Consider the following 27096-nt stretch of genomic DNA (forward strand, 5'->3'; position numbering starts at 1 on the left):
GATAAATGGAAAATATTCTTTAATTATATGGCTGTTAATTAATAAAAATAATAATAGAATGTAATAATTTAAGTAAAAATCTATTGTAAAATGTGAAAGCATCATAATCCGAAGAATGTATAATTGAACTGAAACTGTAGAGCAAGTTCCAGTATCATGTAAGAATCTGATGTGTATGTTTTGAGTTTTGTTTACTTGTCTGAAAAATAAAAAATAATTTTAAAAGTTTCTACATGCCAAGTCAATAACATTGCTTGAAATCCCAATATTAAAGGTCAACTATGTTTTACTCCTAATTCAGAGATGCTACCACACCACCCATTAAGAATCATCATGTACAGGTTGCTGAGAATATGGATGGGCTCCAGGGTAAGTTCTGATTGCCCCTGTGGGGGAATGCTGCTGGCAAACCATGTTTATGTGAGAATTTGGGAAGACCAACCTCCCCTTACCCCTGGGTTAACTACTTCTCTCTGGGTAGTTCTGCTACACACTCATCAAAGAAGGGAGAGGGGGGTGGGTCTTGCAGATTGCAAATCCATGGCTAGTTTGCCCTTGACTCTGTTGACAAATTCCCAGGGCAGGACTGGGTACTGGAGTTTTTAAGGTCCTTGTTGGTTCACCAAGATGGTTCTCCTTGAATTGTTTCAGTTTGGAGAGCTTTCAACTGGACTGCAGCAACTACTGGCATGCAGCTTTGATTGGCTCCTTCTTTTTGTATTAAGGCTGCTCATGTGACCACAGGAATAGGAATGAAAGGGGGATATTCAGATGTGTGTAGGTGGATTTTTGGCACCATTGCCAGAAGGGGTAGGGTGCACAATGAGTAGTATTGTAGGAAAAGAAGAAAGTTTGCATTCAGTAGAAAAAGTGGGGAACCATGTTCTAGTTTTCATTAGTGTTTTTATTGCTGTAGATTGGGGGGTGGGTTGCAGACACCATTTGTAGTCTGCACTTGTGGACATCATCAGGGTCTTTTAAGCGCAGAGATAGGTAGCTGGTAGGTTGGTATCTGTTGGTTCAGCTCTCAAGGAATGCAGTGGAACAGCTGCGGTCTGGTACTGCTCCACCAACAAGTGAGGAAAAACCTTTCCTAGGTGTTTACAATCCAATGTGGTAAGAATAACCTTGGCAAAATATAGGTGCAATTTAAAGGTGAGCAGCTGCTACTGCTCTGACAAAGACGAAGAGTTGGTTTTTATATGCCGACTTTCTCTACTACTTAAGGGACAATCAAACTGGCTTACAATCACCTTCCCCTCCCCACAACAGACACCCTGTGAGAGAGCTCTAAGAGTCCAAGGTCACCCAGCTGGCTTCATGTGTAGGAGTGGGGAAACCAAACCGGTTCACCAGATTAGCATCTGCCACTCATGTGGAGGAGCGGGGAATCAAACCTGGTTTTCCAGATTAGAGTCCACCGCTCCAAACCACCACTCTTAACCACTACACCTGCTGGCTCTCAAAGGCAAGAAAGGACCTCATAAACTGGGCTGAGGACATAGGCCAGTTTCCTTGAACATTTCAGTGGGAGGGATTATTATAAGCAGCCCCTCTGCACTGACTTTAGTTAGCACACTGGGCCACGTTACTCAGGTTGTGGCCTGTCTCTTCATTTCCTTCCTGTTGCTACTCTATTATCTCATCTGATGCATCTTTTCGAAGCACTGTTTCTTATCTGAGTTTTTGCTTCCTTATAGGATGCAACATGCTTTCTCTGGCTGTGCCTCATCAAGTTGTTGAGGGTCATAGGTCCCAAATGTCCTTTTCCATGGTAGACAGCCAGTCATTTATGGCATCCTGTAGGGTATTCTGGTTGGCTGAGAGGGTGAATGGTATGATAATCAACCAACCAGAGTCTACAAGAGTGGACCTCTTAGATTTCCTCATACTTTGTAATTATTATTTTAGATGTGCTCTTTGGTGCTTCTCGCCCCTTCAGGCCTCTTGTAAGTTGATTGAGGCAACCTTTTATTTGGTCCATTGTTTGATAGTGGCAACGATAACCATAGCATTCCATATGCTTGCTCAGGTCCTTTCAGACCTACTGCTTCCCTCAATTTAGATGCTATGTGTTATGTGCCCTAGTGGAATATAATAAAATAGTTCAATGGAATAAAAGAGTAAATAATGATTTGTAACTGATGATGGAGAATGTGGGTTTCTGTGCTGAAAGTCCCTGCCCCCCATCTCACCTTCTGCCTCCAATTTATCACACTACAAGCACAGTCCTAAACAGAGTTACACCCTTCTAAACCCATTGCCTTCAATGAACTTGGAAAGGTGAAATTCTATTTAACATTACACTACAAATCCCTAGCTGAGATCTTGTACAACTTGTCAAAGACCTACCCTGGGTTTGACTTTTGAAAGCTATCCATGCAGAAAGGGTGTTTGTGTGCTGATTACTATTCCCACTACAGCATCTTGCACCTTAATGCCATGCTGATCAAGGAGTCCTCAGGAGTGATGGGGTGGGTATGAACTCAGTGCAAGGTATGAGTCAGCAAAGCCTTGTTCACTTATGGAACTCCACTCACAGATCTTAGAGGCCCAGCCCTGTGTTTCTTGTTCATAAGAATGGTCCCTGCTTTCCATTAATGTACTTTGTGAGCTGGGTGCAAAAAAAGGTCCAGGTTTCTAGTGCCAATTCAAGTGGTCAACACAGCATTGGTTTAAAGCTGCATCAGCAACACAACAGGAATAAAACAAACTGTTCCAAGTGCCACAGCTTCAGTCTTTTCTAATGGGAAATGTAATCAAGCAGAATAAATCATTCCATACAACATATCTTAGATAAATCACTAGTTCCTTTCCAGTATGGACTTTCATCAGGTCAAGAAAAGAACAGGACTCAAGCACTATAACATCAGCGATTTTAGTGGCAAGCGTTTGAACAGTGGCAAGCCGATTTTATTAAGGAGTGAATGCGACGACATAGAGGAGTATGTGAAACGAAATGAGCTCTACTCTATGTGAAAGCAAATTGAATGGGGCGACAAGTGCAACATCCGAGACTACAAATTGGATGCACAGGGGAGAACATGTACCATGGCAACTGGATAGATTAGTGGATTCTGCTCAGAGACATTTCATTATGGGAATGGCAAAGCTGTTGGTAAGCAGTGTGCTCTGCGCAGTTTTTGCTTTATGCTGGCATTATATGAATGACTGGCTCAATGGATGTATCAGCTGAAAAAATTACATCAATGAAACCTTTGCTGATACAGTGCATCATAAGAAGGAATAGTATGTCTGCACAGCAAATATGCACCTTATTGCTTATACAGTGAAACATGTATTTTAAAAAGTTTATTCCAAAAATAGAGGTTGCAAGTCACATAGACCCCATGAGTCATCTCTACTATTCCTCTACCTTGAGGCAGAAATACCTTATCCCAAAACTTTGGTGTCAGACATGTACTCAATTCCTTCTTAAAAGCCGGAAAGAAATGACATTCTTGTATCTCTATACAGTTTCTTCATTTGCTGAAATGCTCTTGCAGATTTCCCCCCTCCTAATGTTTAGAGCCTAATAGAGCTAATTTATCCCCACTGCTTCTCAACTAATGGTTGCTCTTATTTTCCTATCTAAACTCCATCTATGCCTTTGAAACCTATCCTCATATTCACTCTACAGCCTTTTCCAGCTTTTCTAAATGTTCCCTCATGATTTATTTTCAGGACAACTTGTCTTCCTCAAGGACCTGAACCTTCCTGAGTCAGGAAGCAAAACTGAGTGCAGTTCTCCAGGTGGGGCATCACAGTTGCTAAACACCTTATTACTTGTTTTCGTTGCTCCTCTTAAAATATTTTCACAAAAGTGCTGATGCTCTGAGCCAGAGCATTGCCTTGTCGGCCAGTTTATTAACCACTATACATGTAAGATATGGAGATTCTGCAGAAGATTTTCAGCGAGAGAGATATTTTCTGTTATAGCTGGTCAGATTCCCTGAGATCTGTGCCTGGTATATATTTTTTGATTCAAGTTAAGCCACCAACACGTTTAACTCCAATAGAAAGGCTTAGAAAAGTTAGTTGATAGATAATCCACTAAGGTCATTTGTGCATGGGAGTTTTACCTGACAGTTGTTGCTCACTGGAACCACAATTTCCTGTTGGGAATCTATACACCAGCAGTATCCAAGCTCAAATAAAGCCCCTGCTGCTTTAGATGCTGCTTTGTAGTTGGCTTACTTTGTAGAGCTTACTGTGAGAGAAAATTCCTATCCCCCCCAATCCCAATTGCTGCATAAAAAAGCATTTTATGAACAAAAACAAAAAATGGAGCAATCTGAAAGGAGGGTAGGGTGGGAGAAATCCATGCCTCAGTTTTAAAAAGCTTTTCTTCTGCTCAGAAAGAGATCAGAGGAAGCAAGAAGCATTTTAATCCCCACCTCTTTACATGCTGCTTTGTAATTGGCTGTGCAAGAAACCATGCTTGGGTGTCCTGTTCTTTGCCTTATGCACGGGGATTTCACCCAGGCTGAGCTCACAGGAGACGGAAGAATCGGGTTAACAGGGGAACGGGAAAGTCCGGGATTTGTGAGAGCTTGCAGCGAGGTCATCTCTAATGGAGGGAAAACTCATGCATAACTCCAAGGAACAACCAAGACAGACCGGGGGCGGACATGAGTGAAAGTACCCATGCATAAATAACCTAACTTAAAGAAAAAATTTCTGTTCTCACTGTGGAGATTTTCTCCCTTTTCTGCCAGATAATCAGTTAAAAAGAACTGAGCCTGTAAGGGCTTCTTCACATATTACCAAGTGTATCTGATTATTTTCACAGTGTCTGTGGGACTTTTACTCAGGTTTGTTTTAACCAGGGCAAGGGATGAAACCTATCCCAATTTCAGTTTCTCCCTTGTGAGACCTGAAGCTGCAAGTCTTTATTTTCACACCAATTTTTTCTTTCATGATGCTGAATTGTTTCCATCACAATGAATATAATTTTTCAACATTATTTGCCCAGAAATGGCACATAAATAGACTATAAAGTATAAATGGTGAAAAAGTGCAAACTGTAAATGGTGCATAAATGAAACAAGAGAATAATTAACAGCAGCTATGAAAATGACACAAACTGAAATTGATGACAACATGCAAAATAAATAAGAAATGAGGCCTGCTACATTGGCTCATCTCAAACATGGTTGCCTCAATGACATCTGTAAGTTCATATAATGCACAATCAAGAAAAAAGTCTGATATCAATGGAATGTAAAAGTCACGACTAGCAGTGCAATCCTAATCACCCTTCTAAGTCTGTTGCTGGACTATTCCAAAGGGTACAGACATGAATCCACTATTTCCATATTGTGTGAAGAAGCATGCACAAGGGGGGCAATTTTCACTGATCCCCCCTCACATCAGACCTCCCTATCCCCCTCATGCTTTCCCTGGGGGTCACCTGTCCCACAGAAACAGCATTTTGGGGGTATTTTGGGCTGTAGCAGGAGGGGGGAGCTGGAGAAGTCATGCGCCAGTGATGGAAATTCTTCTCTCAGCAGAGTTTTTTAATGGTATCCAAACCCTTGACTCTATAATGGTTAAATATATTTCCCTTTGATACCATTTGTCTTCAACTAAATAAATAAGATGTATTGTGTATTCACATTACAATTAATTATTTTATTCGCAAGAGTCCATCATCTTGAGTACTAAAGTAATCATTCTTACAATAATCTTCTCAAGCAATAGCTAGATACTAATTTAGCTCAGAGTGAAGCACCCTCTTAAACTAATTAGACTATGATAATGCTTTGTTAATATTCAAGAACAGTAAACCTGGGTCCTGCTTTGTATTAAATTCATAATATGAAAGAAATGAATCACCCTTTTCTGAAGGAGGTCCTTATGGGTGTAATTGTATTAATTGAGCTTTGTCACTTGAAAGCTTTCTCGTTCAAGGACTCTGATTAATTCTTTTTATATGCAGCACAACATTGGTGTTAAAATAATAACAATACAGCTTTAATTCACTGTTTTTAATGTGAAAAAGAGATGTATAATCAGTGTAACACATGGCTGATAAATAAATGAAAGCAAGGAATGCTGATGTTCTTTCAACTTGTCTCATTCCAGGAACAGCAATTACTATTGAATCAGCATTGCCAACAAGTGTAAATTGAATATTCATTTGGGGTTTTAAACTTATATTTGACTATGTATTTTCCACCTTGCTGTCTGATACTCTGGTGCATAGAATTATGCAAAACATCTTCAGTGAAGCAGTATGTTAATATGATAAAAGTAAACAATGAAATGATTACACTATTAATGGTTTGGAACAGTTCACAATACTTACCGTTCACGTGGCGCAGCAGTTGGTACACATTGCACCTCTTGGTACACATTGCACCTCTTGGTACACATTGCACCTCTTGGAAGATATATGCTGGCTGGTCAGCCACCCTTGGGCACAGTGGCTATTGACTGAAGCCATTTAGTACTGAGGTGTTGTTATAGAAATAGACGTACAGAGAACAGGCAAGAAGAGACTCCAGGTAGGCAGTGAGGTAATTTACAGGAGTGAGATTTTAATCAGAGTTAGCATTCTCAAAGCCCTGAACCTGGAGAGCCAAGGCTAGTCTGATCTCATCAGATCTTGAAAGCTAAGCAGGGTGTGACCCTGGTCAGTACTTGGATGGGAGACCACCAAGGAAGTCCAGGGTCATGACGCAGAGGCAGGCAATGGCAAACTGCCTCTGAATGTCTCTTGCCTTGGAAAATCCTATAAAGTCACCATAAATTGGCTGTGACTTGATGGCAACCAACCCCCCACCCACAAAAAACTAAAGAATTTAAGAATCAGTATTCCAAAGAAATCAGATTTCTACTCCAATCAAGAACCAATGTAGCTGAATAGCATGTGGCATAACATGTCTGTGTTCCATCACTCATGGGTGTTTCCTCTAGTGGTGTGCATTTTTTTAAATGGCAGTTTTTAAATTTGGGTATATTGGAGCCAAAAAATATTAGTATTCCCAATTTTTCAGGATCCAAATACCGTTATGGTACTCAGATTTGGGTTTTATTTGGGAATCTGAATTTATTTGGTTCCATTACAGCCATTGGGAAAGATATGAGGATCTGGGGGTGCTGTTTTTTGCTAGAGACATCAAATTTGCAGCATAGCTGCTGGTGCCTATCCATATAAGAACACCCAAGTTTAAAGAAGATTGAATCAGGGGGTCCAATTCTATGGCCCTCAAAGAAGGTGCCCCCTTTCATCCTCAATTGTTTCCAATGGGGGGGAAAGCCTTTTTTTCCCTCCAGGGCAAAAGCAAAGAGGTATGCCTGCAGCACCCACTGGTAAATAACTCCCATGCCAAGAACCAACACAATTCGAACAGAACCAAAGCAGAACCCAGGAATCCCAGCAGAACCACAAGCCAATGTGGCAAGCCCAAAAGAACCAATGTAAAACCAGAGAATCTCAGCAGACCAAAATCAAGTGGGGAGGGGGCAATTTTGCAAGCCCAGCAGAACCAATGTGTAACAGATAAGCCCAGCAAAACCTGGGACCAATGTGGCAGTGCAAGCCTAACAGAAATAATGTCAAACCAGAGAATCTCAGCAGGGTTTTTTTGGGTAGAACCAAGATCAATCCACAGAAGCCCAACAGAACAGTCTTAAGCACAGGGGGCCACTTTTGCAAGCACAACAGAACCAATTGCAATCCATGAACAAACATACATACCATCACTTCCCCAATGAAGGCCTCAGGAAGTGAGATGGAGAGGGGGGTGGTTGTGTGCACCCTGATTCTCCTCAGCAGTCTGCACACCACCCCAGAAGAGGAACCTTAGGTGCTGCAGCTGCCCTCCATCACTAGCTCTCCTTTTCCCACCTCCCACCCCTGCAAAGAAGAATGTTACGTACATGCAGATTAGTGTCATTATTAATGTGCTCCTGTGGGTTCTGCTGGTTTCTGTTTGACACACAGGTCCCTATCCTACTGTATCCCTTTCATTTCCAACAAGATGAAGGACAGTTTGTGGGAAGCTGTATTATTTTCAGCATGCATCTTTGGTTTGGGGTGGCTGATGACTGAGTGGGCGCCACCTCAAATATCCTTCTGTGCTGCACAGCTACTATGACCCAGTTCAGGCTTTTGGGTGCAGGTGGATTTGGAATGGCATTAGAGATGGGGGGAATTCTGCCTCTCAAGCACCCTTCTAGAGTGATGAGGTGAGTGACCCTCTTCCCTGCCTGCAGTTTCCTAGCCCTAGGCACCCTACTGCCAATCTTACCAAGCATTTCAGTCATAGATGCTTGGCGTCCCTTCCCTACAGGAAACCATTTGGGCAGAGAACCAGAGGTGGTCACAGAACAACTCACAACTTGGCTGGCTGTTGGCTGCATGGCTACCCCATCAGCCTCTCTCCCCCCCCTCCAATGAAGCACCGCCTACATCTTGGTTTGAGCCTCCATTGCTGCTGGTAAGAGGTTGCATCAGGCTAGGGGTGTGTGTGCCAGGCTAGGGGTGTGTGTGTTTAAACAAGGAAGGGCTGTGAGAGGGAAGGATCCTGTGCTGGAGAGGCATTAGATATGAGGCATTAGCATTAGGTGACAATCTACTCTTTTCCGTGCTGGGCTTTTCTTGTAGAAGGTGATTATTGGGCACCTGTCTAGCCTTGTTGATCTGTCTCTGTACTTCCCCAAGTGAAGACTGTAGCATCAGGGATGTTTGGTGTAAATCCTGCTTGTCCCTGCCTTGTGGATTGGGGCAGATGCTTGGGGCGCAGGGCTTGGCTATGGACCATTGAATACATAGTATGCTGTCATGTTTTGGAGAGGAAGCAAAACTGGAGGCATTTGACAAGGTGGTAGGGGCTAGGACTATTTAATATGTACCAGTCATTTCATTTCTCCTGCGTGCATGTGGGAGGGGGATGCTTTGAAACATGATGACCATTTTTGCCACTAATGGTGGACATTTTCCTAGATCTTTCTCTTTCATCTGCAGGATGCACACCATGTATTCAGATTAGTCAGAGGAAGTTCTAAGGAAAACTAATTGAATGCTTTTTGGATGCTTTTGTAGACTGTTGTTGCCTTGGCTATTTCAATAAAAGGGCATTTTTAATTACTCTTCCTGGAGTACCGGGTCTGTAAATAACAAGCCCTCTTTTGTCTCACTTGTAAAATGATCTGTAATAGTTGATAATATCACATGCAGTGATCAGTCTGCTTGGACTCCTCTGGGAGTAGCTGTAGAGAGCTTACCATCTGAAAGTTTACTTTGCTTAGTCTCTCCAAATCAGCCTCTTGGCGTGTCTCCTCTTTTGTCTTCTGGGTTCTCTGGAAAAAGATTTAGATAATAAGGATTACAGTTCAAAAATTAAAACCTTTGCTTACACTGTTATCACAGGTATGGAATACTTTCCTTGACAGCAATCCACAAATCTCCCTCCATGTACTTTAAGATCATCTGAGGAGACCCTCATCCAGGTTCCTCATTGCCTGAAGTTCAACAGATGGCTACAAGATTAAGGACCTGTCCTGTCCATCCATCCAGTCACAGTGATGGGCAAACACCTCTGCAAATTGTGAGCCACACCTGAGCATGCTTGAAAAACTTCACTCTTTATCCAGCCTATGAAATTGTTTAAACTGTGAAGCAAATGTTTTGATGTTCTCTTGCACATTCATCCATAGGTATTACTCTGCTATGATGGTCATTAGACCCATTTTGAAGGTTCATTACTTTACAATACTCAAATGGAGATTAAAACCTCTTTGGCTGAATTAACGCAACACATTAACCACTATAAATCATAAGACTGCATGGTAGGTGAAGATCTCTCAAGTCTTCACCTTTGCAGGACCCAATGATCTGAACCTGAAGGAAATCAGAGATTTGTTTATTCAGGGTTCAGAATACAAACTAAATCTTCCTCAACCAATAATTCTCCAACCAATAAGCATGCAGTGGTTTAGTTTAAACCTTTATTTAAAATCAATATAATTAGATAACTACTGTTCACCAATATAAAGAATAAACTAGCACAGATCATAAGATTTAAGAACAGATGACCATACATGACATTTCTATCTAAATAAAAATATTCTGTTAAATAGAACATGAGAACGAATTGGAATTTTCAAGAGTCTTACCAAGATTTACACAGAAAGGAAACAGAACAGCTTTCACGGAGTTTCAGACTTGAGAGATTCAATTATGTCAGAGCATGTTACTAATTCACTGTGCTTATGTCAGCAAACACATGACTCTATTGCAAAGCCTCATTTTTAATAGCTAAGGTGAGATGTTCCCTTGAGCATGCCATGATGCTTTCAAACTAGCAAACCTTTTCCTGAGATTTTTTTCTAGGCCTAGAACCAATTATTAGCTCATTGTCCCAATAGACTTTGGTCATTTATGCATGGGTATTTTCAATCACGTTCACCACCAGTCTGTCTCAGTTGTTCCTTAGAGTTATGCATGAGTTTTCCGTCCGTTAGAGATGACCTTGCTGCCAGCCCTCACAAATCCTGGGACTTCTCATTAACCCAATTCTTCCATCTCCCCTGAGCCCAGCCCAGGTGAAATCCCTATGCATAAGGCAAAGCGCAGGACACAGAACTTGGTTTCTCTCACAGCCAATTACAAAACACCGTGTCCAGGGGCAGGGATTCAAAGGCTCATGCTTCCTCTGAGTTCTTTCTGAGTAAAAGAAAGGCTTTTAAAAATGAGGCTTGGGTTTCTCCCCCTGCCCGTTCCTTTCAAATAGCTCAATTTTTTTGTTTTTGTTCTTAAAATGCTTTTCTATGCGGCAATTGGGTTTTTGGGGGGGTGACTTCTAAGCACTACAACCAATTACAAAGTGGCATTTTAAGGGGTGGGGCTCACAAACTTCTTGTTTTGAGCTTGGAGACTGCTGGTGCATAGCTTTGCAGGAAGAAAGTGTGGGTCTAGAGAGCAATGAACCTCAGCTAAAACTCCCATGCATAAACAACCTGTTATAATAAATAACAGATCTGGTTGACTCTGAATACCTATCTCTTTCAAGGCTAAACAAAGAGCAACCAGACAGTGAGAACTTGTAATTCTTACAGAGAGCAGTTAGCAATAGTGAGAACCATATTTAGTCCAGGCCTGTTAATATTCCACTGTGAACAAATCTAAGCAAAACAGGATCAGCAGTAAATGCTGTCACACATACCTCTATTCAATCCACCCAGTGGAAGAAAAGATTAACTTACACAAGATGTGCTTTCTTTGCTTGTTTTGATCCTGCTTGGCTAGGGTGGGGGAAACTACTTGGCTTGTTCTTCCAATATTTCAGCCAAGCCCATTCTCCCTTTGGACTCCAAAAGCTCAGCCTGTTTGTGTTAATCAGGAGTTTTCAATTGATGTGCAAATACTTTGCAAATTCTTGATCTCTCGCCTGGGAACTATAGCTCAATCTAGTAGGTTTTGATCATTTGATAACACAATGATTCCTGCTGACCAGTGAATGCTTCTGTCTGTGAAAATGAAAAAGCAGAATGTGTACTTAAAATGTAGCAGACCTTAATGCATGATCTGCACAGGTTGATCCTGAATACCACATAACCCATGAAACCAGTACATTGCCAACGTTCCAAATGCCACTACATAGATGCAAAACCATACTAAAATACTTGTTTTAAATTGCAAACAAATCAGCTGTGCAATCATATGGCCTTATGAGCAAGATACATTCAATCTTTGAAAGACTTATTTCAGAAATCACATCACATTAGCTGGTAAACCAAGAAAAGCAGACTTTGTACATTCCACACTTCTCCAAAGCCCAGACTAGACATGATGGGCCGCCATTCAGAACATCTGCCCCATTCAGCTTTCCTCTTTTATCCTTTTACAGCCCTAATATTGGAAGTGAACTGGGAAGGGAGAAAATTGCCTGGAAGAACACAGTAAAGTGAAGTAAAGCATGACTGGGGAATAGAAGAGTTCAATATTCCCATCTTGTGTGGTCCTATTTGTCATATGGTGATCAGGGCCATCATAGGAAAAGAAATGCCTCTGCCACCCTCTGATATCTAATTTGGCTCACAGGCTTTGACAACAAGCACACTCAAATATTGGGATATCTTATCCATCACTGGGAGGGATCTGATAATGAAAAGCATCAGATTCATTGGCATAGTGCCAGACAAGCTGTTAAATGGTATGCTGGGTGAAAGGTGAAAATAATAATGAACATCAAATGCTAAACTAAAACATCAAGCACTTAGCAGGGTGATTGTAATTAATTAAATGTTTCAGAAGAGGATGTAAGAGTAGAGGTCATTCCTTCTAGTTAAAACATAATTAGAGAACTAAGAAAAACCATATAAATAATGTTAATGAAACTGCTTGTGGAAAAGGACACTGAGTATTTTAACATTTTCACTTTCAGAAGGAAAAAGAAGAAGACTTTCTCTACAACTTAAGGGAAACTCAAACTGGCTTACAACCACCTTCCCTTCCCCTCCCCACAACAGACACCCTGGGAGTAGGGTTGCCAAGTGCCTGGTGGTGGCGGGTAAAATTCTGCCAATCCATTGGGCTGTCCACCGGCCAGCTGATGGCCGGCGGGAACTGAGGGAAACAAATCCAGTTCACCAGATTAGCCTCTGCCACTCATGTGGAGGAGTGGGGAATCAAACACGGTTCTCCAGATCAGACTCCACCACTCCAAACCACCACTCTTAACCACTATACCATGCTGGCTCTGGATTCAGTGTCCCTTAAGCAATCTTTTGTCAGATCCAGTCTGACTTTGCAACTGTGCCTACCTACTCAGTTCATGAAGCTACACATGTGACTATCACAGGAACAATACTAAAGCATATGTCCCTTTCTCATGCCTCACTACTGTTGTTCTTAGGGTACAATTTCTTGCTTTCTGCCTCTATAAATATGAACACATATAAGCACATGAAGCTGCCTTATACTGAATCAGACCCTTGGTCCATCAAAGTCAGTATTGTCTACTCAGACCGGCAGTGGCTCTCCAGGGTCTCAGGCAGAGGTCTTTCACATCACCTACTTGCCTAGTTCCTTTAACTGGAGATGCCGGGGGTTGAACCAGGCATGCCAAGCCACAGCCCCTCCTTATACGGTTGTGTTATTAAGCAGGACAACATTAATGGAAAACAAAACACACAGGGACAGTCACAGGGCAAAGCAAGAGAATGATCAGATCTCTCTCATCTACAAGCAGCTGTGGGTGACACAGTTCAACCATGTACAAGCTGAGCACACAGGGCAAGGAAGGAAACTCTGCTCTCTCCTGCCTTACTTCTTTGTACTTGGCCATTTGTAGCTTTGGAATTACATTTGAAGCATTTTGGGGTGGAGGGGATATCCCTAAAAATATTTGATATTGTTGTGATTTGGAACCTGCCCTCTTCTGATACTTTAAGACTGGGAGAGGCATCCATTTATGTTCTGGTGAAGACATCCATATCCATTGGCCTTGAACAACTGGAGAAATTGCTGTTCACAATGCTTAAGTTCATCTTCCCATATGGTGTCACACCTAGGAGAAATTTTTGCCACCCATCTACTTTACTTGAGAAAGCAGAGGTGTGGCAGATTCCCCCCCATCCCATGAAATGTGGTTAGAGGTTGAGCATATGATACAAATGTCATTCAGGGTTATCAAGTGCAGAACCCAGAAGATGGAAGAAGAAATGAGGCAGAACACCATATTTGGGCATTTATCTTATGGTTAATTTACCTGATTGTCAGTAATGGAAAGGTGAACCATTAATGGAATTCAAAACATGTCCCATATTTCACTAGCACATAGTAATTAAGTATAGATTATACATGTGCCAATAAAGGTGTTGTTGTTGATGGATTATAAATAGGTTTATAGTGGTGTGTGTCTCCCAAATACCCACCTCTACGTGCAGTGCTTTGATAAACTACAGGATATTTAAACAGGTTATACATTCCTTTCCCCCCTAACAAAACTCTTTTAGGCATAAAAATTAACCTTATTTTTGATATTTCCCCCTACAAGGTAAATTAAATATTGACTGGAGCTCACAGGATGGTAGTTTCCCGTTCTCCCCTATCACTAGGGTTGCCAGGTCCCTCTTCACCACCAGTGGGAGGTTTTTGGGGCAGAGCCTGAGGAGGCTGGAGTTTAGGGAGAAAGCAGCCATTTTCTCCAGGTAAACTGATCTCTGTCAGCTGGAGATAAGTTGTAATAGCAGATCTCTAGCTAATACCTGAAGGTTTGCAACCCTACCTATCACCGTAGACCACTGTGTCAGGGTCCCAGGCAGGGTCAAGAGCAATCCAAAGTAAAAGCCAGGTTATCTGCAGAGTTTGGTCTCAAGTAGTAAACATTGTCCAAGGGAATAGTCAGAGTTCAATCCAGGGTCATAGGCACACAGAGCTCAGAAACAGAGATCATTGCTGTTAGCACAAGTTGTTCCCACACTGGCCTGACTGCAAGTGCCTGCTTAAATAGGCTTAGGGTGAACCAGCTGTTGCTTGTTCCTCAGACTCAGCATTCCTTGCTGGATGCAGCTCATTAGCCTCATTATTGTCAGCAGGAAGTGCTCTTCACTGGACCTGCAGTCTAGCACTCCTTCTACACTCGTGTAGGAGTGCTCTGAACCTTTGGCGCCCCTGCTGCAGTGGCTTTGGGTTCTCTGGTGTTCCTGCCTGTGGCTGGCCCCCTGATACAGATGAGTCCCTGCTCTAGGCAGCTGTATGCAAGGGGGGAACTCATCTGTCTGTGACTGCTCAGCCTGCTGCTGTTCCTCCTTTCCACTGCCTGCTGCTTCAAGGCCCTCCTCGTCTGAGGAAGCCTCAGCAGGCTGTCCCATGACATACTGTTTTCCCCAAAACAGTACCCCTGGGGTTCAGGAAGTCCAAGAGAACATCACTAGGCACAAAAGAGATGTCTACTGTGGCAGGGGGAACCAGTGCAAATTGTCACCCACACCTCTGCCAGTGGAAATTTCCTTCCAATTATAGAAAGTATCCATTGGATACAAGCAACTGGCTACAAGCCATTATGGTTGTATATGTACCATCCAGAATACAGCAGTGACAGTGATAAAGTAGCCACAAAGAAGATAAAATGCTGAGTTATATTTCTACAATACATCAAAGACTGTCAAATGTATTGTAATTAATCAACATACATTTACATGGGATTTTACACTTTGTTTCCACCTTTGGAAACTGACTGACCTGCCACATCATAGACTGACCTGCCACATATATAAAAAGTATCACCAAAAAACACTAAGAAGCAATTGCAAATATATTTGACAGTTATATACGTGCTTATTGGTTTCCTTAATCTCAGTGTCATGAGATTTCACACCATAGTCATTATTCTACATGCCATATTTCATAAGATACAGAACCTCAAAAATAGAGCTGATATGTTCCCTCTACAATGTTGATGTCTTCTGTCTGGGAACTTTTTTGGGGAAGCCTACTCAATAACAACTTATGGCCAAAGGTAATTTATCGCTGTCCGTTTTTTGCACAGAATCACTAATAAGCTTACTCAACAAGAGAGGCTTGTTTATGGTTACAAGGGGAAACATGTTGTAAGCAATAATTCAGTCAGTATAATGGAAGGATGATCAATACCCTCCTCCATAGAAAAGCATTGTAAACTTTACCATGCTTTCCTATGGAGAATGGGGGTGACCCCTTTGGGGGGCATAAAATTGGACCACCTGTCCCAAACTTTACCAAACTTTGGGGTTCATGCAAAGAGAGTCCCTTGCAGCTACCCTGAAAATCTGGTGACCCTACCTTGAAAGAAACCCCCAAGAGCTCCTTAAAAAAATTCCCTACATACTATAATGTAACGGAACCAAATTTTATTGGGAAACCCAGAAATAAAGCTGAGTACCCATTTACTGGTATGGGTATTTGTCTTATTTCGGGTTTGCCAAAAAAAATTCGGGCCCAATAAACCCGAACCCAATATTTACCAATTTCTTTTGCACATTTGTCTATATTTCCAGAAAGAGAGGAGTACATAAATGACTTATGTGCTAGCAAACTTTGATTAAGGAAATCAAACATTTGGCTGACAAGATCAGTATCACTAAGAGTGTTGTCACTTCATGAACTCTCCGCAGGGAAAGGAACTCACTGCTACCAATACTTCTGAGATGAAGTAGATAATGTGCTGAATCACAGCAGGTTTGATGTGGCACATTATCTATTGGACAGAGAAGGGTGTGTGAAAAGAAATTCACAGAGTTTGTTATCTCTTCATCTTTCAGTTGACAGTTGAGTCCTTTCTATTCAGGTGAAGAGAAATTCACCTCAGTTTACAGGCACTGTATTCTTGTCATTGCTTTCTCAAATCTAAAATCTGAGTTGATAATTAAATCTCAAACCTTTTAGAACTGCTTCATGTGGGAACCCATTACTGTGAAGAAAATGAAAGAGAAAACAGCATCGTTTGTGACTAGAAGGCATTTGTATAAATAGCTGTTAGAATATTTGTATGAACAAAATACACGTCAATACTCATGAATATTTGGTTGGCATAGTTTGCAAAGCTGTTCCTAAATTATTACATTTCTTTTTGTACTTGGGAAACAGTTTTTGGTTACAGTAACTAAAGTATATATTCCAGAGGCTAACGGTGTTCATGTCTTGCAGCAAAAAGAGCAAAAAATCTTACGGAACCTTGAAGATGAAAACAATTTACTGTGGAGCAAGTTTTTATGGACTAGCTCACTTTCACAATTCACTCCATTAAAAAGACTGTATCACGAGAAACATGTTCAGCTGATAAAGTAACAAGAGACTTTGCTATTTTAGGGTATAATTCTTCAGTACAATACTATGTAGTATGGAGAGACAGTCTGACTGCAGACATGAGAACCATTTCATGTGTGCTGCATAAGTGCATGTCTCTCTAAGGCCTTTGGTGGGTTCCAGATGTGCATCTCAGATTATGGATATAATCTTGTGCAGGAAAGTATTTTCCAAAATCATACATGGCATGTCTTTAAAAACACATTTCTATTTAAAATAGCCAGTAGGAGCTATAGCCCAATTAAACAAATGTTTTAAAGGTGGACCAGGAGGCAAAAAGTATTAGGAGAAACAACAGTTCTCATAGACTCACTAAACAATTTAATGCTCATTATACACTTCAGGATATCATTATATCCTGAAAGGATTCATTCAGGATATAACCTGTGGTAGAAAAAGAGAGAGCCACCAATTCTGTCATGTCCTAGGGAACCCATCGTCATTCCTGCCAGGATTGTCATCAGCAGAGGGAGAAATGGTCAAGCCTTTCTTTCTATGCAGAAATAACAGCTAGGACAGCAGATTACTGCCAGTGGTCAAAGGGTACTAATCGGCTCAGGACTGCACACGGGATTTAAGGAGGTATCTTAGTGGAATTTTATGGTGTATGAGGGAGAGGAGATAGCACTGGAAGAGATGAGGCATCCTCTCTGGATATAGTAGCATTGATGGTGGTTATTGCTGGAGAAAAGGCCCTTCCACTCCTTTTTGTGTTACAAGATGACTTACAAATATTTCTTTGCATTAAACAGAAGGAATTTGTCCCCGTACTTCAATGAACAGGGTGATATTCATCTGCCTGGAAATATTCTTTATTGTTAATATGACTCCTAACTTACAGTTCTCCCTCATTCTGCTGTGTATCAATGATTGGTTAATTATTATTATTATTATTTGCCGTGAAGTCACAGCTGACTTATGGCGACCCAGGGTTTTCAAGGCAAGAGACATTTGCAGGAGGTTTGCCATTGCCTGCCTCCACTTCATGATCCTGGTATTCCTTGGAAGTCTCCTATCCAAATACTTGCCGATGTGGAGTCTCTATACACCAACATCCCCCATGACGACAGGCTACAAGCCATTAGAAATACCATCCCTGACAAAAACACAGCAGATCTGGCTACACAACTCTGTAGGTTTGTTCTCACTCACAACTACTTCCAGTTTGGTAAGGACTTATACCTTCAAATCAATGGCACTGCCATGGGCACTCGCATGGCTCCACAACATGCCAACATTTTCATGGCAGATCTAGAACAACATTTTCTGAACTCATACCCACTGGCACCTCTCCTTTACTTGAGATTCATTGATGATATTTTCTTTGTCTGGACTCATGGCAAAGAAGCCCTTGAAAGATTTCACCAGGCTTTCAACAACTTCCACCCCACCATCAATCTAACTATGAATTACTCCGAACAAGAAATCAACTTCCTAGACACCACAGTACGGATCCACAGGGGACACACAAGCACCACATTGTACCGGAAACCGAAAGATTGGCAAACGTATCTACTTGCGTCCAGCCACCACCCCAACCATATCAGACAATCCATTGTCTATAGCCAAGCCCTACGCTATAGTCGCATTTGCTCCAATCCTTCAGACAGAGATACACACTTGAGAGACCTACAGCAAACATTTTTGCAACTACAATATTCTGCTGATATGGTGAGAAAGATGATTGAGAAGGCCAGAATGATACCCAGGCACAACTTACTACAAGATAAGCCCAGAGAGAATGACAACAGAACACCTCTGGTTGTCACTTATAGCTCCCAACTAAAACCAGTCCAACATATTATTAAGGACCTACAACCAATGCTGGTTTGTGACACTTCCCTCGCTGAAGCACTGGGGGGAGGGGCGTCCCTTTCTTGCTTACAGACAGCCGGCTAACCTAAAACAACTTCTCACCCATGATGATAAACTACTTAACAGGAACATAGACTCTGGCACCAAGGCCTGCAACAAACCAAAGTGCCAACTTTGCCCTCATATAGATTCTAGGAACATCATCTCTGGACCCACCAATGTCAGCCATAGTATCTCAGGTTCATACTCCTGCTCATCTTCTAATGTGATTTATGCCATCACATGCCAGCAATGCCCTTCCACAATCTACATTGGACAAACAGGTCAGTCTCTTAGACAAAGATTAAATGGACATAAGTCTGACATCAGAAACCACAATATTCAAAGACCAGTGGGAGAACATTTCAACCTTCCAGGACATTCTGTTGCAGATTTAAGAGTAGCAGTTCTCTTACAATGGAATTTCAAAGGGAGATTGGAAAGAGAAACCGCTGAATTACAGTTGATATTCAAACTAATGACAATGCATTTACCTGGGCTGAATAAAGACCTTGCATTCATGGCTCATTACCAATGCTGATTTCTCCACGCCCATCTCTCCCTTGGACATCACAGACTCTTCTGCATACCACACCTAATCCCATCATGCCTGCTATTCACATTTACATACTGTTAACATTTACATACTAATGCTTGTCTGAATTCACTCTCCTCTACTTAAAGTCAGATGGATTCACATTCTAGCTGTATCTGAAGAAGTGAGCTGTGGCTCACGAAAGCTCATACCCTACCAGAAAATATTTTTGGTAGTCTTTAAGGTGCTACTGGACTCTTGCTCTTTTCTACTACTGCAGACAGACTAACACGGCTACCCACTGTGAATTATCTTGCCGATCCTGTTAGCTTCTGAAATCTGACATGGTCAAGCTAGCCTGGGGCTATCCAGGTCAGGGTGGGTCAATTATACTGCTCTGGAATTATTGTGCTCTGGATGCATCTTGATTCTTCCTGTGAATTGCACTTCAGCAGTAATGACATTATGTGGCCAGAGAGATTATTAAAAATTGTAACATAAGGCAATGATCTATATTGACCAGCTGGTTGATGTGTTCTATTGTTATAGTGGACTTCTATGGACAAAGGGGTTTATGAGCACTATGACTGAGTTACCCGCTATGATGTCATTGAGTGGTTGGACAAGAAGCTTAGTGCTAAGAGGGACTGACATCCTGATTTTAATTGTAGGGTCCACCAGCAGCTTCTAGCAAATTAAACTATAACAGCATTGCATACTGATCATAGGCTTTTGAGTGACACCTGGTGGACATACATCAGTGGAGCAATTTTGGAGACTTTCAATGAAAACATTACACCTGCTTCTTAAGTATATTTTATATAGAAAGACAAGGAGATACTTATTTGAATCAAGTGACTGCTACTTCTTTTTTTTACTACACATTTTTAGCTTTCATGATTGTTAATAAAACTCAAAAAATATGATTATGCCATGCAAATAATACCGTAGTAGTAATAGTAGCTTGCATTCATGCACCTTTACTCTAACTTCTCCCTGAGAACTTGCTTAATCACAATTTTGTCATATTCAAAGTCATATTCTCCTAAAGTTCCATGTGCAAAGACCAGTACATTTTTAAGTCAGAAAGCTTTCTAAACAAAATTGTTCTTAGCTTCAAGTGAGCCGGGAGGGAAGGAAAGCTCTTCTCATATTTAAAAGTACTGCAATGCACAATGGCCCACAATGCTAAACTGGGGACAGGCATCCACAATGCAAGGATGTTGCACATTTCAGGCCACCATCATTGAAGCACATGAATCATCAGGGAAAACTCCAGATGTTTTACATCTAATTAATGTTTCAGGAATTTGGACATCTTAATGAAATCTTTCTCTCTCCCACACACAACTTTGAAATTAATTTAAAAATCACATGACAGAACGATTTCAGTCAATTTTAGTGGAAAAAAAATGCTAACCGAAATGACTTAAAATAATAAAGAAAAGTGATTTTTGTTTTCTCTGTGTTACATCATTTGGTGGGAATCCACACTATGAGGAAATTACATTCAGAAACTGAAATGTATCAGTTGAAAGTTAACTAGGAATACCATAAACATCAAGATAAGCATATTTGACAAATATAGTGAATTTGCAGCCACTACCCCTCATGATAAACATGCCTGTATTGCACTGTATTGTTTGGATACACAAAATTTTTTAATTCAGTTAACAGTCTTGAGGAAACATCATATGTCCTGGCTTCTCAGCCATCTGAGTCAAACAGCTGCCAACAGTTTTGCACCTACTCTAGGGTTACCAGCCTCCAACTGGTGGCTGAAGATCTGCTATTACAGTACATCTGATCTCCAGGTGACAGAGATCAGTTCCCCTGGAGAAAATCTATGCTCTGGAAGATCATAGAATCATAGAGTTAGAAGGGACCACCAGGGTAATCTAGTCCAACCCCCAAGATGGACTGTATGGCATTATACCCCGTGGAAGTCCCTCACCAAACCCCACCCTCCTCAGGCTCCACCCCCAAAATCTCCAGGTATTTCCCAACCCAGAGCTGGCAACTCTAGCCTGCTCATGAGCCATTGTGGTGGAGATTTGATTCCTTGTGGTGAAGAAGTTCCATTTCATTCAACCCTGCAAGTGTTTTTGTATTTGTGCAGAATAAACACCAATTCAGTCAATCTTTGTCTACATGATTGGCTGTTAAGGGACATTTTTATTGATTTATATTTCTTTTACAAAATTCTATCCAGCCTTTCTGGCTTCTCAAGGGACACTAAACCAGCTGACAAATTAAAACATGCTTAATGAAATCACATTTTAAAACCATTAAAATCAACTAACTCTCCCTTCATCATTAAAACCATTGAAGCCAGAGTTAAAATACTTACAAAAACATAAAAACAATAATTAAAACATTGAGCAGGAAGGAGAGATCACTGAGGGAATGCCAAATGAAACAAAGAAGTCTTCACTTGCCGGTGGCAGATGGCAACAGAAGAGAGACAAATCTCTCTGGGGAGAGAGTTCTAGAGATTTTGGTGCCACTACTGGGAAGGCTCTTTCCTGGATTGCCACCTGCCTAATATCAGAAGAAGGGGCCAACCGAAGCAGGGCCTTTGAAGATGACTGAAGGGCTCATGCGGCAGCATATAGTGGCATGCAGCAGTCACAGTTTTTTTCGGGTGGGGGAACTAGAATCCCTATCAAGCTGTGTGAGAACATGTATGCATGAAATAATGCTGATTGCCTGTATTGCACTGTATTGTTTGGATACACAAAAAACCCGAACTCAATTAACAGTCTTGCGGAAACATCTAAACTGCTCACTGGACACTCAGACCCCTGCTTGCAACCAGTGAACAGAACGTGAAGAGCTGGTAGGTGTTATAGCATCCTAAGATGGGAAGGAAAATTACACATTTTGTCTGATGTGTAAATCAGTCAACCATGACATGCAGACTTTGATGGATAAGTGAATAAAGAAACAAAAATGGTGTCCCCCTCGTCTCTAGGAAAATCTGCAGAGAGTTTTTTAAATGAGACAGAGGTACTGTTATGAGACAGATGTACAGTTACCTGGCAATGGAAACACAGCCAATCCTGTCAGATGGTTCTTAAGTGATGAGGTGAATTGGGCAAGAAAACCCATCCTTCTTCTAGCGCCAGTAGAAAAACTGTCAATATCCAGCTCACAATACTTCTTTCACTCAGAGTGTAGCATTTAAACCAGAGCCGATGGTTTGGTTGTAGCATGTGGGGGACCCCAAGGAATAGCATGAATGGGGGGGGGGATGTGTTGAAAATCTTTCATAGGAGGAGGGGATATGAAAAAAATCACTTCCTCTCCGCCAGCAGTAATGCCCAGCAGGATCCAACCCTAAGCCTGCTTCTATTAGTGCAAAATAGGTTCTGAAGAGGGGAGTCTGACGTGTAGATGTAACCGGAGAGAAGGAGGTGTTTACTAATGAACTCCCCCCACCAGTCTCGACTCTTTGCACTGACCTCTGTATTGCACTGTATTTATTGTCTATGGTATGCCAAGCCTTACACAGTTTTTGTTTGCACTGTTTTCTAATTCTGTAATCCTAATTGGATGTTTTATACTGTCTGCTCTGTTTTTATATATTGTAATCTGCCTTGAGTCTCGGTGAGAAAAGCTGGGTACAAATCAGTTAGGTTCAGTCTCCACTCCAGACTGTTCTTGTGTCACTTCTGGACAACACTTAGTGGTGTAACATTCACTGTATCCCCAGCATTATTCCTCCATCATTAGCATTCCAGGACAGAGAAATTCCCACCTGCATCTTTCCTTTGCTACTTCAGAACTCTGGAATTATGTTTGCATTGCAGGTTTAGGCAAAATATGGAACTTTCTGCTTTACTTCTTTAATCTGCTCCCTCTTCTCTGCTTGAAGAAAACCAAAATCCTTGCTCCCTTCATTGACCCCCCCCCACCGGAGCCTTTATGCTTATAACAAACATCAGGGAGGGCTCAAAGTCTGGGACTATCCATGGGAGGACAAAACTAGAATAACAGGCTGTCTTCTACTAGGAATATGCTTATATGAGCCAGCATGGTGTAGTGGATATGAGCGGTGGACTCTATCTAATCTGGAGAACCGGGTTTGATTCCCCACTCCTCCACATGCAGCCTGCTGGGTGACCTTGGGCTAGTCAAAGTTCTCTCTGAACTCTCTCAGCCACACCTACCTCACATGGTGCCTATTGTGGGGAAGGGGAGGGAAGGCAATTGCAAGCCACTTTGAGACTCTTTAAGGGTAGAGAGGTAAATGGTCACGTCATGAGACGATAAGAGTCACTGGAAAAGACAGTCATGCTAGGAAAAGTTGAGGGCAGCAGGAAAAGAGGAAGACCCAACAAGAGATGGATTGACTCAATAAAGGAAGCCACAGCCTTCAATTTGCAAGATCTGAGCATGGCTGTCAAAGATAGGACATTTTGGAGGACTTTCATTCATAGGGTCGCCATGAGTCGGCAGCGACTTGCCGGCACTTAACACACACAAAAGGTAGAGAAAAGCAGGGTATAAAAACCAACTCTTCTTCTTTATATTCTACCCTGAAACTCTTGTTGGTCTCTAAGGTGCTACTGGAGACCTGTATTCTGTATCTCTGCGTGTTGACACCTGAGATATCGTTCTAAGTCTGTGTCTATGAAAAAATAGAAAATAGACTGATTGATTCCTTACTCTCGGATTTGGAGCTGTATGTTTTTATTTTAATTAACAGAATTTATAACCCACCGTTCTGCCCTCATAAGGGCATTTTAAACACCATCAAAATATCATTAAAAATTAAAACCACAGCAAACTTGGGGAGAGCGTTCTAGAGTTTTGGTGACACTATCAAGAAGGCCCTCTGTTGGGTGGCCATCCCTCTAGCTTCAGATGGCACCTAAATATGGTCTCCAAAGATGACCAGAGTAGTCTGGAAGGTTTATAAGCCCAAGTTTGAATGCCACAAATGTGCAGCTCTTTTTCTCCCTTGGTAACAAACCATCCTCTGCAACTTTTCTTCACAAGAGATTCTAATGCACTTTAAATCTTGAAAAACCACATTGAGAACCCTGCAGGAGAATTTTCTGGGGAAAAGTTACGGGTTAAATATCCTCTCTCCTTGCAGCTTCTCTGCTGATCCCCTTCCCAATGGAGTATCTGTCCTGGTTTTAATTCATATGCTTGTAACATTTTATGACAGGCCCTGACATGATCATGATATCTTGTGAACATGTGCAGAATTAATTCCTTATAGAGCTTAAACACATCATACACATACAGAGGTTTGTGTAATGTATAATGAAAGTCTGTGTCATGCTGACAGGCTAGCTCAAGGTTAGCTCTATCAAAGCTAACTACTAAAGTTACTCTGGCTTTGTCCTTGAAGGGGCAGAGCTGAGCACCTTCCCTTGAAGGGGCAGCGTAAAGTCATCTTTCTGACTCAGCTGCCAGATGTCAGAATCTTAATGGCCTTTTCAAGGTCTTAAGATATCTTAATGTACTAACAGTGCATTAATAGCTGAAATTGTAGACAGCTAATATAGCCTAAAGGCATTATAGTTCTCTCAAGATAAGAGTAATAGGCTTACTTGCTCTTCTGTAATCTGCCCAAGGCTGTCAGTTACTAAAAGATGTTACAAAATGACTAATGTAAACAAAACACTTTGCAAAGTGACAATGTCAGCTATAATTGTGTTCTGTTAGTTATATAGTTAAACGTTGTGCTACAGATTTCTAAGTAGTCTCATTTAATGCGTATAGTCCTAACGAAGAGGATGGTATAGAAATTAAATATGTAACGTGATCATGTAACTCAGAAATGAGGGTTTATACTTTAGGCACAGAGGAGTGAAAGGGAAGGATGTCCATATTTGGACAATAAGACATCAGAGGACAGGAGCAGATGCCACTGAGCTCCTGGTATCGGATAAGAAAGGGAGAATAAAAGTACCCTTTTGAAGGATAAGGAGGAGGGGATAAAGGATCTTTCTTCACTCTTAATGGGTCTAGAAATAGTATAAATAACAGCCACAGTACAGCTTGCACTTTAGAGTGGTATGACTGGCAGACTGCAGCTGTCTGGTGTAGCACCTCCATCTCAAAAGGCTTGAGATGTAAAACATTGAAACTCTGATCCTTGCGTGGACAGAAGTTCTCAGAGATATCTTGAGGTATCAAGATCTGGATATTTCAACATATCTTACTTACAGTCTTCTTGTAAGACTGCTCTATTCCTAGAAGAGGATAGAGACCCTTAGAATTCCTATTCTTTGAATGGGAATCTAAGTGCAGTGATCTTTCCATGTATTGGAACACTGAGAGTCCATTGTATTTATGGATTCTTACAAACTAAGCCTATTTGGCTTACCAATGCTAAGAAGCATCCTTAACACAGGGCTAATAGCTAGACCTCTGAGATTGTGTCAGAACGTCCTCTACTTAACAGAGGGACTTCTGAACCTCCTCAGAGCAAGAGACTAGAAATGTTCCTGAAGGGAAAGGAAACTTTCTGTACTCTGTGAGATAGGCACAATGCACATACACAGATTGGCACAGCAAGGTATAGTGTGTCTTCTGTACAGAAATGTGATGTTTTGAATGATTTGAGTTAGGATGCTTCTAACCAAATCTTTCTCCAAAGAATTAACCATATTTTGACAGGATTTCTGTAAACTTATATTCTGAATGAAGGTGCATTGCACTAAGGATACTTTATGAGTATATTCTGACTAAAATACTCCTTTATGGAGGCATAGAGAATGTGAATGATTACTTGCTACATAAACATGTTTAAGACTAATGATGTCTATCCTTATATGATATTTTAAGGCTTTGCAACCAGAAAACATATATTGTATAATGTAAATAAATGTGTTTTTTATATACTTCTACTCTTGTCCATTATTATAAATTTATTGGCGTGTTCAAGAGATGTCCTAGGAACAATAACGAGTTTCTAGGAACCGTTGATTCCGGTCTAGTGGTGTCTCGCTGAATAAGATAACTCCATTTCTCAGTAAATGGTACATTCTAAGAGTGTAGGCACTTAACGGCCCGAACCGCGACAATTTAATATGGTCCTGAGAGGATGGTGAAAATAATATAGGGAAATGCTAAAGACCCTGAACATTATTTTTTTAAAGGTTGCTTTTACTTTCTTATGCACCCATTCTGAATGTGTGGAGCAACGGGATAGTAAACTATAGCCAGTTGGTAGGTAGGTTTTGCAAGATTTGTGTGTTTTGAATATATAAAGCTGCCTTATACTGAATCAGATTGTTGGTCCCTTAAGCCCAGTATTATCAACTCTGGCAGGCAGGCTGCATCTTCCCAGAGTCTCTCTGGGAGATTTGCCAGGCGAGTTGCTACTCTTAACCAATTCAAACCTCATCCATTCAATTCAACTGCTTCAGAATGTAAAGGAATGGAGTTTGGTTTCAGAAGAACTTTCTGTGTGGCTGATGCAATAAAAAAGTAGTGGTCCATAAAAAACAAGTGAACCAGAATACTGGTCTGCTTTGAAATTTTGTCTTTTTTATAAAAGCAGGATTGAAATCCCTAAAACAACTACATAAAATAAAAGTGGCCTTATGCAATATTCTCACTTTGTTTCACATTTATTTTAGTCAGACTGTGAGGTTAATGATGATGCAGGAATTGACCTAGCTTCTGTAATTCAAGGATCTGTGGCATTTCATAGAATCATAGTTTTGGAAGGGGCCATACATGCCATCTAGTCCAACCTCTGCTAAATCCAGGATCAGCCTAAATGTAGAGGATTAGATAGCGAGCTTCGTTATATGTCAGACAGACAAGGGTTAAATTGATTGTATTGATGCTGACCAGTTCAAGAAGGTGATGTAATCTCCAATGTGTCAATTAGCTATTGGTCAGTGAGGATCAGTTGTAAACATGCTTTTAGTCACGTACT

This window comes from Euleptes europaea, chromosome 1, assembly GCF_029931775.1.
Source record: "Euleptes europaea isolate rEulEur1 chromosome 1, rEulEur1.hap1, whole genome shotgun sequence".
NCBI lineage: Eukaryota > Metazoa > Chordata > Lepidosauria > Squamata > Sphaerodactylidae > Euleptes > Euleptes europaea.